Raw genomic sequence first — 16,569 nt, 5'->3', positions numbered from 1 at the left:
GCTAAAAGACAAAAGATAAGTATAATGGTCACAAAACCTTCGATCTACTTTGTCATTGTTTCTAGAAGAATGACGATCAAAATAAGTTACTAAATATTCTTTTAGTGATGATAAGTGATCGATTCTATCCGGACTTTCTCTTTGAATTTGTATAACAAGTAACCGTTTCTTCGTTTTGTCTTCCCACTCTTATCCAAGAGGGCTTCGATGTAATGGATCTCTTGAGTCGTTAATGGAGGACAGGAATGTTCACGCAAGTCTTTATACCACCGATGTAACACGTCTTTTTCATGCACGAGACTCCAAGCTTCGTCCAGATATTCGTTGAATATTTCTTCTTTACTGATGTTTTGACATCCATAGTAATCGTTCTTCATCCATATCGTAATTGTTTCTGCCAGGTATGTAGCATAGCAGACCAATTGCTGTTCTTGTTCTAGGCATCTCGACTTGATCACGATGTCCTTTTCGTCTTTGTCTTGGGATTCTCCTTCCACGGTCTCCTTACATTACATCGTCAAAGATTCTCCACTAGGTAAAGAGAGATAACAGTCTTCCATGGCTTCTAATAGTCTAGAATGAATTCTCTCAAACTGTTGATTTCAATCGTATTGTCAAATTCGGCATACATAATGGCGTTCACCGTATCCTCAGGAATTTGGTTTGTAAACTGAATTTCCACTCGAATCTGGCCGGATTTTATAGGGTGGAAATGTCGTTCGTCGCTGCCTTGGTCTGGAGTGAAATCAAAAGCCCACAATGCGAAGTGTCCTGTATAATCCTCGTACGTAATGCCATGACTGGTGTTGGTTCCTAACTGTCCGGTAGCTTCGTACAGGAGGACAGGCACGATCTCAAGTAATTCTTTTGGGCAAAGTTAGGTTCGAAAGGTCGGGTACACAAGGTCTTGCCATCGCGACTGACTTCAATCTTGGACACGCCAAAAGTGATGAAAGTGGAAAGGATTTTTAGTGAAGGCTCCATTGAAGGCCGTATTCTCGACGATACCAAGGATCAAAGGTTTGGGTAAATGTCCTTGGAACAGATGATCTTCGATCATGGATCGCTGACCCTAGGAATGGTGAACGTTTTCACTTCCACGCGTCGTATCGGATACTTGGCGGTCGTTCTGCTCAACGTGTGACTGATGTCGTTTCCCACTTTAGGTAACACTTCCATACGACGCACGTAGAGCCTGGCTTCTTGGATTTTGGTTTTGTAATCGTCACTATTAGCCATTAAATGGAAAGCGGCACTGCTACGATTCAGTCTCAGGCGGACATCCACACCGTTCAGCAAATACTTTTCTTGCAACCACATGTCCAAATGCAAACAATCCATCAGTTCTAAACTCTGTCCGTTTAATATTTTTTCTCTTCGTTCTACAAGTCCCTCCTTATGGTCTTTCTTTTATCAATTTCAGTTTCGTCAAACTCGTCCGCATCGTCAGGTTCCCATACCACACAGGCATTGAGATGAGTGTTCTTGGCGTCTATTCCGTACGTCAAGAGATTTTCCAGGTAGACACAATAAGGGTAAGTATCCATGCTGCTACTGACTAGTTTGTTATTCAAGTACAAGTCCACTCTACTGAACAAGGAATGCATGAAATTGTTGACGGGAGCTACTTTCTCGTCACCGTCTATAGTACCTCAGTCTTATCTAGAAATTTTACTTTCAAGTACAAGTAACTGCTATTCAGATCGATGTAATGTTCGGGTTGTCCTTTGATTTCAAACTCGATAGGAGCTGAATCCGTCAAAGAGGAGACGGGATGAAATTCGACCCATTGGGATTCTTGCATCGCCATCATAGTGGGTGGCATGGCAAACAGATCCAGTTCCAATGTGAAACAGGCGTAAGACTCTCGGTGCATAATTTTTTCCGAATCTGTATAATTTAATAATCGAAAACGTCTGTCTCGAACGGTTCTTCTTTTCTTTGTCTTTCTAGCTTTAAAAGTGTGAAGTCTTGTAAATGGGTGTTTTCTTCGTCGTCTCTTTCTGCCTTGTCCTTGCTGTGGCTTCAGGGAAGTGGGAATGCCTGACTCGCCAGCGCTCAGGGCATTTATAGGTGTTTCTCGTCGGTCTAACATGTCTTTGCCCGTTTGCAGCAAGAGATTTTTGCCTGCTCTCAAGAAGGCTTCGTTAAGGTTTTGTTTGTCGATGATGACATTTTGGAGAAATTCTTTGCCTTGTGTCAGTGCGGCATCTTTCAAAACGTACAATCTGCGTGTCACCATCGGTTTCAACACGGGAGCCACCGAACGAAAGGCCGATTTTAACATATCTCCTAAACCATGTCCTTGCTGTCGAGCAACACCTCGGTACACTGGATACATGACTTACGAGTCGTTAGAAAACCGTTTTCGAAAATGGAGTGTCACCGTAACTTTCCCTTTGGTGAATGGAATATTTTGTCCCAGATCTCCTTTTATAGCGATATTGACAGTGTCCAAATAAGACTTGCTGACGGGCAAATAGTGAGGATGTACAAATTCGCGGTGAACATGATAAGTGTTTCCACATTCCTAGTCAGCGTTCGTGGCAGAATCCACTTTGAAAGGAATGACACGCAGTAACGGTACGGAGGTGTGTCCCACCACGTTATACTCCACCACATCGGAGTACACAAAGATCAACTTCTGTCCTTGGTTAGTTCTACCGGGGAGCGAAATAACTTGGCAAAAGAATCGTTGTCGGATATGACTGGTATTTCGTTGTTCTTGATCATGACCATCCTCATCTCCACGTCCCTTCCCAACATGTCAAACAATTCAGGACAAAATGAAATGGACATGAAATTTCATCAGGAAGCGAGAAGCTACTTTATGGTACTCCAGGGTGACACTTTTTGACACTCTCCAATGCTTTAAGAAACACGACATTAAACCTGGAAGCAATGGTGCTTACCAAATGTTGTCCTCTAAAATAATAGCATGGAGGAACGAACAAGAGATAGGTGGTCGACCTTTGAATTTTTGTGCTAGGGGTTTTCTTATCATATTTTACATGGGTATCCAAGTACTGTTGCAATTGTTGGTCATGAACTTCCACTGAAAACAAAATTGATTGGGAAGGACATTGAAGACTTGGGTCGGGTGAATCATTTCTACCAAAGCCACTTCCCAATGGGCTTCGTGATCTAATTGGATGGCCTGATGTAATTTGGCCGTGTAACAGCAGAAAGTGTTGTTGGGAAACACCTCCATGGAACTGTGACTGGGTAAGGTTAAGAAAAATTGATTGGTGTGACTCATAATTCCTGAGCTATGTGGCTGTCCGAGGGGTTATTGGAAAACAGAGGAGTGTCTCCGTCCAAAATGGGGTTAATGTTGTTGGCGTGGTGACTGGCACTAGCACTGGACACAAGGTTCCCGTTGTTCCCGTTCGAGGTGAATTTCAGGGGGGGGGGAAAGGAAGCAGGTAACCGATGCAACTGCTCAATAAAATGGTCCACAATTGTTTGTCTCCTTGTTGCAAACTCAAATTGGCAAAAAACTGCACCGATGACACAATTCACCAAAAAAGATTTGGCAGAAAAAGACGATTTGCGTTTTAGGCACACGTTCTCCACACCACACACATAAAGGTTGTTTTTGTAAATCTTGCAGAGAAGAACTGGGTGAAGGAGTGGTCGCAGTAGCTGAGTCTGTGTGATAGGGCATGATAGTCACTTCCTTTTATAGTTTATGACTTGTGAAGCGTCCATCCAAGAATGAAAACTGGGTGGATATCCTTTCCAACGTACTTTGACTTCTTTGACACGTCGTTTGCCCACTTTACGGGTTCTGCGTTCGAGAAAGCTTTCGATGTCGTACACGTCGTCTTCTTTATTGGTGACACGTTGTAACTCGGGCAAATAAAACGTTCCTTTAAACACTTCTCCGTTCATGCCTTTCAATTTATAGACGGTAGGATGACGGCCATGCACTCGTCCAGTGACAAGATACGATTCGGTGGTCCAGTTAGGTAAGTAACCTTTCTCGCAAGTACGTTTGGTTTTGCCAATGCGCACCCAATCTCCTACGGCCAATACTCCACTTTTCTTGGGGACAGCCTCCGTCGGGGACGTACCAAACAGACGATCAGAAACCAGCACTTAGTTGTCGGGAGTCACTTCTTGCGGGGCACGTCCAATGCTTCGATGGTAAGATTGGTTGTACGCTTGTACCAGGTGGGGTAATATGTCGATGTACTTCAGAGTGTGGTGATGCGTAAAATATGTCCACATGCGTTCTTTCCAAGTGCGTTGAAAACGTTCCACGATGCTGGCTTTGGTTTCAGGATTTTCCGTGGTAAAAAAATGAATGTCACGTTTCTTTAATTCTTTTTGGAAAGCTTGGTTCAGAAATTCGGTTCCTTTGTCCATTTGCCATCGGAGTGGGTGACGACCACTTTGTTTCGAAACCCGTTGCAGGGCTTGCACTAACCCATTGCTCGATTTGAAAGTCAAGGGCACGACCGAGGCAAATTTGGAAAAGACGTCGATGACACAAAACAAATATTTGCAGCCGAGATTGTAGCTGGCCAAATGAGAAACATCGGCTAAATCGGCTTGCCATTGATGACCGATGCCTTCCACTTGGGTGCAACTTCTGGAAAACTTGCCTCGAATGGGTTTGTGTAAAGTATAGGTAGCTTGGTCTTGTAACCATCGTTGCACTTGAGGTAAACGGAGACTTTTCCGTCTAGTTTTGGCAGCACGATACAATTTTTGAAGTCCTTCGTAACCTGCAGGATGGGATGGATCGTAGTAAATGCTGGCTAACATCTCCTCCATTTTTGTTTGTTTCTTAATAAGGCACCCACTCTTCGATGATGCTACTTTGCGTGGGACGAAAGGGTGGTTTGGAAAAGGATTTACGTGTCTGATGGGCTACGGGAGTAGAAGTCGAAGGTAGTGGTGGAGGTGGTTATGGAATGACTTTGGGCTTCTTTTCTTTATTCACTTCTGGTTTCCCTTCTTTCTTTTTCACTTCTGTTGAAGGAGGTGTGAACATCATCTTTTTAACCCAGGCTTTCATTTCCTCTCGTTGTGGTGTGGGGGACGGGGTCAACAAGGATGCTGCAATCTTACTAGACATGGGAGCTGTTGACGGTTTTTGAAAAACTTCTCGTATCTCTTCTTCCTGAGGCTTTCGTTGGGTAGCGTCTCTCGTGACCCCTGGGGATGGTAGTAGTGGTGGTGCGGAGGATAGACTTTTCATCAAGGACTTAAAATCTTTCAGAGTGGGTAGAGCTGTTTCGTCTAAAGCTTTCTGGTGAAAGAGTTGCAGTCGTTGCAAGAGTTGACCGTACTTTTGCGTATTTTATGTTTTGGAGAAATCGTGGCGATCCATCAAGGACTGCAATTCGTGTTGGAACTGGGACATTTCGGTGAGATTGGGATTGGGAGGCAAATGCGGGGTTTGTTGTTCTTGCCAACGATGGTATTCCATCTGTAAGGCACTAAAGCTAGTTTTTGTCCTTCCATTCGATGTCAAGGGTCAATTCTGAGATCTTGGGACTTCAGAGGGCCATTTAATCTTGCTCCCACCAGTCCTCCCAACATGGTTCCCAAGACTCCTTTCAGCAATGGGCCTAACAAGAGCGGCAAAATTCCTCAACGTTGGACCAACCTTTTCTTCTTTTGACGAATGGGGATTTTCTTTTGAACCATTTGGCGAAGAACGTGACGATGTTTGCCTAAGCATTGTTTCTGGTGTTTGTACAAAGGGACCTTGCCTTTCTAAACGTTCAAACAACATTCGCACACGGTATCAATTACCTCTTTGGACGCTGATTGAATGAGTTTTTTCGCAGGGGTGGATAAGTTTTGGACAGGACAGACAAAATGTCCCTATGTTTGACTAAACGAGGAGGGAGTCCTTTCCTTTTCTTTCCTTGGGGTTTAGAAGAAAGATGTTTCTAGTGGGTGACATTTTGGGGTTTTCAGGAGCACAAAAGCACTGATATCCAGGCTTTCTCTTGGGCCTTTTTTATACTGGATCGCGTCGCCACTGATTGTCTTGACGTCGTATCAACTTGAGCATTTGGCAACACGCGTCGTGGAGGGGTTCGCAACGGACTAAATCGAGCCAGTTCTGGCTTGGACAAATCCAGTAAACTCTGTAACATGCCCGATCTCTCTTGGACATGGATTTTGGGAGCAGGTACTTTGTGAGCAGCTGACACCGCTGCTAAAGAGGAGGAGGGTGTCACCCCTGGAGGAGAAGTTCTTGGAGACACGGGCTTCCAAGGGGTCATCAACGGAGAAGTGGATGAACCTGAGGCTACCGAAGACGCGGTCACCGTCGTTGCAGGTCGTGGTTTGCGAATGTAAGGTTGCGTCCTGACCGATGTGCCTCTTTTGCGGGTAGAAGCTGTTTTCTGTGGGCTTTTCTTTTTCTGTGGTGGTAACCTAGTCTGGACAGGGTCGCTCTTTTTCTTTTTGGGACTTCGTTTGGTTTTTTGGGAGTGGCTTTCTTCTTTGGGGAGAAATTTGCGGGCATTAGGATCCCATCTTTAGAGGGAGAGAATGATGACACCTCCTAGAGTATCGCTTCCTCCAGGTTGCAAAATGATTTGCTTTTTGGTTTGAGTGTCGATGCGGGGATCAGCCAGTTGGGTCAAAGCGACTTTGTTTCTATCAAAAAAGCTTTTGGTTTGATGAGGAATCTGAATGATGCCTTTCAGTAATTGACGTGCTGTCACCGTGAACCATCGTAATACTTCTTTGAGACTGGCTTCTAAGACTCGAGTACGTATTTGTGGATTTTTTTTTGCGACTGATGCCATAGAAGGCACGAATCAGTTTGACGGGAAGATGAGACTGAAGGGACGTCATTTTGACTCTGTGTGAGACAGACCGAAAGTGACCGAGGGTTTTTTTAGATTTTTTGTGTGGGTTAAGTCGAGGATGGAGACGTGTACAGGACAGGCTTCCGTCTTGACACCAGTGGTGAAAAAAATGGGTACGAAATCGCAAATCATCGGGGGTGGTAGATTTTAAATCGACGAGTAAATAGGCTTGTGGAGTTTGAGTGGCATAGTCGTACGCCTCAGTGAGCCAAGGCGTTCCTAACTGTTTGGCTAAGACTTGCACTTGCAATTTATCTCGAGATCTTTTAAACAAGACCACGTAATGCGCATTGAGACTGATGTTGCGATGGGTTTTACTTTGTTGAAATAAATTTTGAGTGATGTAAACGACACTGGCATTATGATGATGCCATTTGCGCGGAAACCACTGTTTAATTTCTTCTTCGTCTTCTCCTAACACGTTGTCAAAAATGACCAAATGGGTTTGACGGGGGTCAGACACGATTCCGTTGTCTTCGTTAGGAATGCCTCCCACAAACACGATGGAATCGCCTTGACTTTTTCGCAAGAGGCTATACGCTGACTGCCACTCTTTGTAACACCACACGATACGTTGAGGTGGACGATCGATCAAATGATGTTTATGTTCGATCAAAGGTTTGACAAATTCGGTTTTGTCTGAACCGCTAGGTCCAGCAATGAGCATGTTAAAGGGATGGTGAAGATACAAAGCCTCCCAACTGGCACGACCTAAGTGTTCGTTGATGACTTTAACAGTGGAGGAAGAGGGAGCCGAAACGGTAGAGGTAGCCATAGTGTCAAAAATGTCACTTGTGACACGAAAACAGTCAAGACAAGAGTTTATATACTTTTTCAGGACACGTTTATTGAGGTCATTTAAAAATGAACACGAAATATAAAAATACATCAAAGTCAAATGTTATGTAAAACGATAAATGGCACACAAAAACAATCAAAGTGGAATACAAATAAGTCTCTGTACAACATGTTTTGGGTAATGTTCTGTCAGGTTCTACAGGGGGTAAGGTCACACAAGTGTCCTCCAGAAAGGGTCTTTCAGGAATACCCATGACAGCTTATGTTCTCTTGTAAAGTATCTATTCAGGGTTACTGATATCGTCCCACTAAAGGTAAATAGTGACAATTGGGAGACCATCGAGCATGTTTCAGGTAGGCCGTATCTTGTGGTTCCCAGTGATGAAGTGTCACACAGCAACTGAAACACTTGACTTTATCTCTTCGCCCAAGTAGAACGATTGGAAACGATTTTCAAAGTTACAGAATTCAGGCAAGCGGACAGGAAAGGAAGATTAGTCTTTCACAGGATCTCGATGAGGGTAGGCTGACATGGGCAGGAGTTTGCTCAGGGCTGGATGACATCCGTAGGGTGGTAGACGTGAAGGCTGACATCCACAATGACAAGGAAACCGAGTAAAGTGTCCACGATGACGAGTGACATCGCTTTCGCATCCATCAGGCTTGACACGCACATCATCACTTTCCATGATAGGAGTAGTGGCACTAAAGTTCCCATGATGCTTTACTGCATCACTAAGGTCACAACGGACAGCATCGCTCACATCGCAAGGTTTAGCATCGCATTCCACTTCAGAGACCCTAAATTTGACTTGTGCCTGTCTGAACTTGTTTTGTGTTTCTCTGAAAGTATTCATCTTGTTCGCTTGGTCTTGGTAGTCACAATACACTATCGATCTTGCACATAGTCCCTTTTTATATGCTGACCAATATCGATGTGACCGTACGGCAAAGTAAAGTGGATGATAAGTCGCACTCGCTTCTGGTACACGATTCGAAAGACATTTTCGAAGGGTCGACTGACGATTTGGTGAATGGGTAAAAGTAGAATCTTGTTCGGTTGGTGAGTTTCCATCCTCTCCAGTCAGCAAGGCTTCTTTCAATACGTCAAAGTTGACCAGTCGACTGGTACGATAATTCAGAGTCAGTCCTTTCACTTTACACTCGGTGTGCACTTCTCCTTGTTTGTCCCGGTATTCGTAGCCGTAATTTTTAGGACCCCCACTAGCGAAACTTAGAATTTTTTCGTCTGTGTGTTCGTCTGTCCAGGCTCCTAAACGGTCTCCTTCGATGTTAGGGTGTTGCTGACCTGGTCGATCCATGTAGATGCAACTGTCCGTGTCAAAGTACAGGACGCGATCCCCTAACAGTTCTAAAGCTTCGTACAATTTCAAGCGATCATGAGCTGTCACGTAAGCCGCAATGATGACATTTCCAAACGCGTCGGCTTCTACAAAGTCCAGACCTTCTTCGCAATTGACTAAGATCAACTCCTCGCGAACGACGTCCACGTGTTTCATGTATTTGGTTTTGTCGTGAATCATCTGGAAGTAGCGGGAACGTTCTGTCAAATATTCCGTCCTGGGTAAACACGGTCGTTGTGCCATTTTACCCCACAAGCAATTTAACATCACTTTGGCAAACGATCGCCTGCCTTCGTTTTTCTCGATGTGGTCTAAAGTGATGCCTTCTTGTGCCCAGTATTTCTCTTTGAATGTCTTTTCATCTTCGGGAGTGTGACACCAAGAAGGATAGCCACTGTCTTCTTATTTCAGTTTCAAAAAGGCATCCAGGTAGTCTGCGAAAATGCCTTTCTGAGTGGAGTCACCCTTGTGGCATTGTTGTGTCTTGAGAAAGTGGTACATTTCATAAACTTCTAACAGTTGATATCCCAGGTCCAGAGCTTTGAACAATTCCACGCTAACCCATGTCCCGGTCAAGGCCCGTTCTTCCTGGGTGCGCTGACAAGGCTGATTTTCCTTGTACGTTTCAGCACAAGTACGGCTGAAAGGAAACGTCAGTTTGCCTTGGCAATGGTGAGGTAACACGGGATGGTACAAGTCCTTGGGAGGCAAAACTTTGCACTTGATCAAGCCTTCGTATTGTTGAATGTGGTTCAGGTCTATGTGTTCCGTCAGCAATTGCGGGTGCCCTGCAGGAACGTGACGATATTTGCACACGTAGGGATACAGTGAGCATACGTCCAAGTATTTGATTTTTTTCTCCTTTCTCTTCGTCGGCTTGGTACAGCAAACAGGTGGCATTGGTCCTTCTTCCGTACAAACTGTCCCTCGGTTTCAGGGGGTCCACCCACTGGTAACTTTCTAAGATGCGTTTAAACTCGGGATCAATTTTCAATCGGTACTCATTTTCCCACATTTCCACTACTTGGTATCCTTGCTGTTCTAACTTTAGGCGTCTCTGACAAGTGTCTTGGTATACGTCTTCCATGGTTCGTTGTAAAAACTGATTTTTAGTGCCACGATCAGGGTAGCAGACGGGACATCCGTGAAATAAGCAACCGTTAAACTCGTACACGATCTTGGGGCTTTCTAAGTCTCAGCCATCTACCGAATGCGTTCCGATGGTCTTTTCACCCTCTCCGTTGCGGGCATGTTGATTTCATTTGTCTTCCTTGTCGCACAGGTAATGTAACCAACGTAGGGCTTTGACCGAGTATTGACGTTTGACATAGTTGGTCGTTTGAGGTCTGATGACAGATAGGGTGTTTTCAGGCATGAATCATTGTCGGTATACTAAGGAACACGCTTTGGCAATAGTACAAGCTTCTTTCAAATGATCGACCCCTCCGTGTTCCATGAACAGTTCTCGAAATTTTCCACAGCAACGTCGTAAAATGTCCACGTCGGAACGACAATACTTTAACATTTTTTTCTGAAAGTCGAAAGAGTCAGAGGCATGGGTCTGGTACCAAGCGTAGAAAGCTTCTCGTTGTTCGGTACGCATGCTGTCGGGGTCTTCAAAGTGAGCCTCAGGCAAATTGGGCAGAACGGCATGTTGATTGGCTTCTGTATTGAAAAAGTGTTGAATAGTTTTCCAGGCTCTTTTCAATTCTGCCGTGTCGTTCTTGTCGGAATAGGTTAGTCCAACCATAATAGCCCTGGCTAAACACATTTGGTCTTGAGAGTTGTGAATTCAGACGAGGCTACGCTTAATGCTGCGAAGGTCGTCCACCAATAAGACCTTTTTGCCTTGTCCGGTCCCTTGAGGAAGAGAGACGTGGGTCATGGACAGTGTCGCTTTTCCATCGGTGATGAAAAACGGTCATTAGATTGTTGTACGTGTTGAATGTTGTCCATGACTTTGGAAGCGGTCAATTCTGCAGGGCTGCTAAACTCGATCAAAACGGGATTTCAAACCGTCGTGTTCTATGGAAAGTCTCAAGCGATCGTATTCTTTGGGTTGACATTGTCGCTTAAGTGTGGTGAGCAAAGAATCCTCCACCTCGGTGATGAACCCTTCTGCTTTCTCCAACGGTAGGCGGGACATGAAATCTTTAAACTTCACCGTGTATTTGTAAGCCGTGGTTCTAAATTTTCTAGAGGAGCGCTTTTCCGTCTCTCGAATGTGATAGTATTTTTCAGGGTTGACTGTTGAAGTTTGGGTAGGTGAAGACTCTCTGGGTCTGGATTCTGGTTGACTCATGTCATCTTCAAAATCACTGGCATGAATTTGTGCCGACTTCAGCAATGGTACGAGGTAATAGATCACGTTTCTGCCTCTTACTGTCTTCTTCTCCTTTCTTCACGAATGAATGTGATTGTTTCATTTTGATAGCAAAAAGTCAAATGACTAGATGTGAAACATCATGGGTCATTTTATATCCATGGCAGACCAGCGTATATAAAGGGTGTGTGACTTGCCTTCCACTATTCATTTCACTCTCATTGGATCAGAATAGACCTGGCATAAAACGTAAATGTCTCTTGGTTGTAGAATAAGAACATATGGACTAACCAAAACTCTAGAAAAGAAACAGTATTCAATTTGCAATGTGTGAAAGTGGAGATTACTTTTTGCTAGAAGATTTAATGCTTTCTATTGTTGTAACAGTAGTTATGATGTATAGTCTGTTGCTGTAAAAGGAAATATCTAGAAGAATGTGCTTAATTTTTTTTCAGTTTTTTATTTCAAGCCCTACAAAAGAATACAAGTTTGTCTTGAAATAAGATTGAAATTCGGACGGGAAGGAAAACATCCCCTTTGTTACTACTGTTAGCTACCATTGTGTTCATTCTAATCATGCTTGCCGTATATCGTTGTGTTTTAGAGGTCATATTGTTCTTAAGTAAATACGTGCATCAATAGACAAACAGCTTGGGTCATCATCCTTGAGGTTTACTGTACTTTAGTGTATTTACTTCATAAAAACCCCAGAGTCACAATTTTAAAAAAAACAACAAACAAACAAAAAACCATGCCACTCAGTACTGTAACACTTCTGAATCTACCGATGTGAGTGTGTATGTCAAAATGTTTAAGTGAGGTTAAAAGAAATTGACAGTTTCAGAACGTGAACCAGTACTGTGACCTTTCAGTAGTTGATGTGGTAAGAAGAAATGGTACAATACACAACACAGGAATTACAAGTTCACACTCCAGTCTGTCTACACTGCATTGGTAACAACGCAAGAGCGTAGACATTATTTTGCCACACTAACTTGGAACAAAACAACTCACCACTCATCATAAATGATTTCATTGGCTAGGCTTTCTGACCGCGTTCACTACGAATTGACTTCAGTAGCTCTTCACACAGTGTCGAGATAGGTCGTGTCTCACTGCTAGGTGATTTATGAAATAATTATAAAAAGTAAAACTAACGCAAGAACAATCGTACCCTGGGCGATCCCACAGAAATTGTATCAGTTTTATAGTCAAATACATCACAGCATATTTGGATTAACTATTCTGTGAGAACTTTATATCCACGTTATCAAAAAAGGAGAAATTTTTAGTTTCCATAATCTTCAGTTCACTCTGGTGATATTTAATAATGGTGAAGTTTTCTATGGCTGTGATTATCTGAGTGGAATTAGTGTTTCTTTGAATCTTTCTTCAGGAAAATGGACTGTAAAAAACAAACGTAAGTGTCTTGGTATGTTCTACAGTAGGAATAACTCTCTATCTCTATCTATCTATCTCTATCTCTGTCTGTCTCTCTCTCTCTCATAGTAGCTTTGATTGAACTCTTAATGGTATATGTTCCCGTGTAAAGATACCTCTGCAAAATTGTGACCAGTAGTCACCCTATTTCTGTGAACTGTTCCGTTTGTCATGTAATTTTTTTTGTGAAACATTCACATCCTTACAAATTGTAAATCAGTAAATCGCTGGATGAAATAAAATCTTGAGCTTGTACAATTTAGGTATCTTAGCTTTCTCTTAATTTTGGCACTGCAATGTGTCAAGGAAAAATTCTAACATGAGATCTACCATTTTTCAAGAAAGGAAACAAACAGAAGGCTTTTTCAAGAATGACGCGAGTGACATTGCACTGTATAAAGGCTGCCTATAGTTAACTCTGAATTTTAAAACCAAAGCACACGTTCAGAAAATATATAAAAATATTAGACCTATTTTCTCTCAGTTTAGACTGTGGATAGAACAAGGAGGGTTAAGGTGCTGTTATTTTTCTTTCTCCTCCTTAGTTTTGTGAAAACTTTGTAACATTATTGGTAACGTGTGCTGCGAAACACAGGACGTATCTTAAATCTGAGATATGTTAAGCAGTCGGTCGATAATACATAGTACATTACCTTTTCATGAAATTGATGAATGAATGAAAACAAAGAACATATTTCACATATAATGTATGGTTGACTCAATAATTATTTGTCCTATAATACCGCAAGAATAACGGAGCCAAAAATGGTGTCCTACGGTTTTTTTTCTTTACCATTCTTTCTTTCTCTCACCACTGTAAAGTTAAGTCTATCAGTCCATCTCTCACAACACTCCAGACTAAAGTACTGTCCGTTCTACTCCCACTCAATGCAGTAACATTTGTATGTGTGTGCGAGCGTGTGTTAGCTTTCGCTTACACACATATCGTTTGTACGAACATTTAATAACAAAGAAATAGCAACCATTGACGTAAACCATTTAATGTAACCGTGTAGGTGTATGTCATCGTTCTAAATTTTTCTACAATTCACTTATGGGTCTACTAGATTGTAAAATATTATCTTCATGAGGTATCAAGCAAATTTATTTCTTCACTGGTCGTGTTGGTTCTGTCATCCTACTGGATTTACCACTGTTGTTCTCTCAACCTCATTGAGTGATGCATTGTTTTTTTTCTAAGGTAGTGCGGCAAAATAATGTCAACGCAAGAGCGTTGTTACCAATGCAGTGCAGACAGATTTTAGTGTGAACTTACAATCCCTGTGTTGCGTATTGTACCATTTCTTCTTGCCACATACAAAATATTAAACGGATAGTACATGTGTCTTTAGTTATTTGCTAGTTAGCGTGTGTGGATAGTAGATTATGGCCATAATTGTACTCTTCACGTGTGTGGATAGTAGATTATTGGGTTTTGTAAGCGCTCACGTACGTTTGTGTAGATAGTAGATTTTTTTTATTGATTTGTAAGCGCTCACGTACGTTTGTATAGATAGTAGAGTGTGTGATTTTTTAACCTTCTCTTCTGTGTGGATGGTAGATTGTGGATATGTTTTGGCTGCTTCCCGTGTGTGGATAGTAGAGTATGGTTATGTTTTTTGTATTTTGCTGCTTCCCGTGTGTGGATAGTAGAGTATGGGTTTAAATTTGCTGCTTAGCGTGTGTGGATGGTAGATTTTGGGTTTGATTTGGCATCTCTACGTGTGTGAATAGCAGATTATGGGTTTTTATGGCTTCTCCCCGTGTGTGGATAGTATATTTTGAGTTTGGTTTTGTTTCTCAGCGTGTGGATAGTATAATGGGTAGGTTATGATACCAAACCGTGTGTGGATAGTATATAATAAGTGAAGTGAATGTAAGGGCCTCGAAAAGAATTGACTTTCTTGCCTCCCAAATTTTGTTTTTCAATGTGTTGTATCAGTGTTTGTCTATTGTCTGTGTCATCTCCATCTCCCATGTTCATTTTCCCTTGACACTATATAGTCCCATCCATGTTCATTTACCCTTGACGCTATAAAGTCCCATCCATGTTAAAATTCCCCATGTTAAATTCCCGTTGTCCCCAGAATGCCGGGTCTGTATTTTCATGTTAAATTCCCATTTACGCCATATCGTCATATCGTCCTAGGGTGTTTTGTAATGTTTTTTTCCCATTGACGCTATATCGTCCCCATTCACTTCTTACGAGACAGCATAAGCAAAGAAAAATCATGCTGAAAGTTATTGCATGTACCCTCCGATGCTTGATGTTTCAAAAAGCAAAAAAAAAAAAAAAAAGAAAATAAATAAAAAATGAAGAAACAAACGTCATTGGGCATAATATTGAATCTGAATATTGTACGATGTTGATACCCAAATATGAATAAATATTCCGTCAGCATTAATTACACTCCTTTAACGTTATGATATCTAATGTAATTATTGCTTTGTTAAGTTCCCCTGAATACATTAAAATACTGTGTTCCATAAAAAAAATATCCAGCATTACAAATCAGCTGACATATCGAATTCGTCTTATAATTTTTCTTATCGAACTTGCTTTATCACTTTCTTAACTTGTGTTATAAACGAAATATTAGCCTTGCGAAAGTAACTGAGAAAGAAAGATATATAAACATATGCAAAATGCAAATTATTGAGATTGTATTGGTTAAAGTTATATAGCCAAAATATGTGCAACAAATGCTTAAAATTGGAGAGCAAATTGAAATTTTCCTACAATTGTATCTGAAATTATGGATAATGAATCTATTTGATCAGGTATGGACAGAGGATTTAATTAAATTATTTGATATCATTTAAGTGTGGAAAGAAAATATTATTTACTTATCTTATATAATGTAAATATGGACACTGAATCTAATTTTATCTGATTTAATGTCTATAATTATTCTTCTAGTATGAGCAAAAGATGTTTGAAATATATAATTGATTCATTGGTTTAACAATAATGATCTGTTGTAGTACAGCTAAGATTCTTTCCTTTGCTGACTTTATGTTTCGCTATCCAGGACACACGATACTAATTATACGGAAGAACTGTGAACCAGTCTAGAAATGTGTGAACAAATAATACAGCATTTACGGGCTCGGTGGACCTTAATTGGTGAATAACGAAAATTAAAATTTTAGTAAAAATATCTTTTGAGACCTTATCCTATATGTAATTTTAAAATAACATTGACAAATTTCCACTGATGCAATTTTAGTATTTTTACAGGCTTGACTCAGGAGTACTCAATAATGAAAGTAGCACCTGATTAATTTTGTGCAGAATCAATAACATATGTTTCATGCACATGTAAATAAACAAAATGCCGCGGCTCATATAGTGTTCTCCTCACATAAGCTCGCACCAAGGTTACATGTGCATGGATAATTATAAGTCTCATCATCAGCACCCAGAAATTTTAAGTTATTGAATTTTGAATATGATGGTGTTTCCATATGTTTACTATTGGAGTTGATTTAGTACATTGAGTCCTCCAAGTGTAGAAAACCGCTCCTGTGGCCTAGTGGTTAAAGCGTCCGCCTCGGATGCGGGAGGTCGTGGGTTCGATCCCCGGCCGTGTCATACCAAAGACTTACAAAAATGGTACTAACAGCTGCCTCGCTTGGCGGTCAGCATTAAGAGGTTAGTGTTAGGACTGGTCGGTCCAGCGTCAGGATAATGTGACTGGGTGGGTCATCATGCTACATGTCTGCGGCATGATGCCCCAGTGCTAGACATCACTATAAACTGCCACATTGCAGACATCGTAGCGATATGACTGAAAAATTG

The sequence above is a fragment of the Sinohyriopsis cumingii genome, chromosome 14, assembly GCF_028554795.1.
Source record: "Sinohyriopsis cumingii isolate HCF-2022 chromosome 14, ASM2855479v2, whole genome shotgun sequence".
NCBI classification, from domain to species: domain Eukaryota; kingdom Metazoa; phylum Mollusca; class Bivalvia; order Unionida; family Unionidae; genus Sinohyriopsis; species Sinohyriopsis cumingii.
Note: the sequence above shows the minus strand (reverse complement) of the source record.